Genomic DNA, 2,286 nt, shown 5'->3' on the forward strand with positions numbered 1-2,286 from the left:
CTCTCCCCCTCACTACCCTCTCCCCCTCACTACCCTCTCCCCCTCACTACCCTCTCCCCCTCACTACCCTCTCCCCCTCACTACCCTCTCCCCCTCACTACCCTCTCCCCCTCACTACCCTCTCCCCCTCACTACCCTCTCCCCCTCACTACCCTTTCCCCCTCACTACCCTCTCCCCCTCACTACCCTCTCCCCCTCACTACCCTCTCCCCCTCACTACCCTCTCCCCCTCACTACCCTCTCCCCCTCACTACCCTCTCCCCTCACTATCCTCTCCCCTAACTACCTTCCCCCTCACTACCCTCTCCCCCTCACTACCCTCTCCCTCTCATTACCCCCTCCCCCTCACTACCCCCTCTCCCCCTCACTACCCACTCTCCCCCTCACTACCCACTCTCCCCCTCACTACCCACTCTCCCCCTCACTACCCCTCACTACCCCCTCTCCCCCTCACTACCCCCTCACTACCCCCTCTCTCCCTCACTACCCCCTCTCCCCCTCACTACCCCCTCTCCCCCTCACTACCCCCTCTCCCCCTCACTACCCCCTCTCCCCCTCACTACCCCCTCTCCCCCTCACTACCCCCTCTCCCCCTCACTACCCCCTCTCCCCCTCACTACCCCCTCTCCCCCTCACTACCCCCCTCTCCCCCTCACTACCCCCTCTCCCCCTCACTACCCCCTCTCCCCCTCACTACCCCCTCTCCCCCTCACTACCCCCTCTCCCCCTCACTACCCCCTCTCCCCCTCACTACCCCCTCTCCCCCTCACTACCCCCTCTCCCCCTCACTACCCCCTCTCCCCCTCACTACCCCCTCTCCCCCTCACTACCCCTCTCCCCCTCACTAGCCCCTCTCCCCCTCACTACACCCTCTCCCACTCACTGCCCCCTCGCCCCCGCACTACCCCCATCCATTCCCCTCTCACAACCCCGTTCACCTCATTACCCCTACCCCTCCCCCTCACTACCCCCATCCCCTCCCCCCTCCCTAACCCCACTCCCCTCCCCCCATACTACCCCCTCTCCCCTGCCCCTCACTGGCCCCTCTCCCCCCTCAGTTTCCCCTTAGTTTCCCCTCCACCCACTCACTACTCCCTAATCCCCTCACTACCCCCTCTCCCCCTCACTACTCCCTCTCTCCTTCACTAACCCCCTCCCCTCACATCCCCCCACTCTCACTACCCCTCACTCTCACTACCCCTCACTACCCACCCCCCTCACTACCCCCCTCTCCCCCTCAGTACTCCCTCTCCCCACTCACTACCCCCTCTATACTCTGCCCCTCACTTTCCCCTCCCCGTCAGTTCCCCCTCCCCCTCACTTCCCCACCCCCTCACTTCCTCCTCCCCTCACCCCCTCCCCAATCCCCTCCCCCACACTACCCATTCTCCGCTCCCCCCTCACCCCCTCACTATCCCCTCTCCCCCTCACTACCCTATCTCCCCCTCACTACCCTATCTCCCCCTCACTACCCTATCTCCCCCTCACTACCCTATCTCCCCCTCACTACCCTATCTCCCCCTCACTACCCTATCTCCCCCTCACTACCCTATCTCCCCCTCACTACCCCCACTCCCCCTCACTACCCCCACTCCCCCTCACTACCCCCACTCCCCCTCACTACCCCCCACTCCCCCTCACTACCCCCACTCCCCCTCACTACCCCCACTCCCCCTCCTACCCCCACTCCCCCTTACTACCCCTCTTCTCCTCACAACCCTCTTTCCCTCACGGCCCTCTCCCCCTCATGACCCCCTCCCTCCCATGACCCTCTCCCCCTTACTACCCTCTCCCCTCACTACCCTCTCCCCTCACCACCCTCTCCCCCTCACCACCCTCTCCCCCTCACTACCCCATCTCCCCCTCACTACCCCCCTCCCCCTCACGACCCCTCTCCCCATTACCCCCTCTCCCTCTCACTAACCCCTCTCTCCCTCATTAGCCCCTCTCCCTCCCATGACCCTCTCCCCCTCACTACCCCATCTCCCCCTCACTACCCCATCTCCCCCTCACTACCCCATCTCCCCCTCACGACCCCATCTCCCCCTCACGACCCCCCTCCCCCTCACGACCCCTCTCCCCCTCATTACCCCCTCTCCCTCTCACTAACCCCTCTCCCCCTCATTACCCCCTCTCCCTCCCATGACCCTCTCCCCCTTACTACCCTCTCCCCCTCACTACCCTCTCACCTCACTATCCTCTCCACTACCCTCTCCCCTCACTACTCTCCCCCTCACTACCCCCCCTCACTACCCTCTCTCCCTCACCACCCTCTCCCTCTCTTTA

Source organism: Narcine bancroftii, chromosome 5 (assembly GCF_036971445.1).
Source record: "Narcine bancroftii isolate sNarBan1 chromosome 5, sNarBan1.hap1, whole genome shotgun sequence".
In the NCBI taxonomy this organism is placed as follows: Eukaryota; Metazoa; Chordata; class Chondrichthyes; order Torpediniformes; family Narcinidae; genus Narcine; species Narcine bancroftii.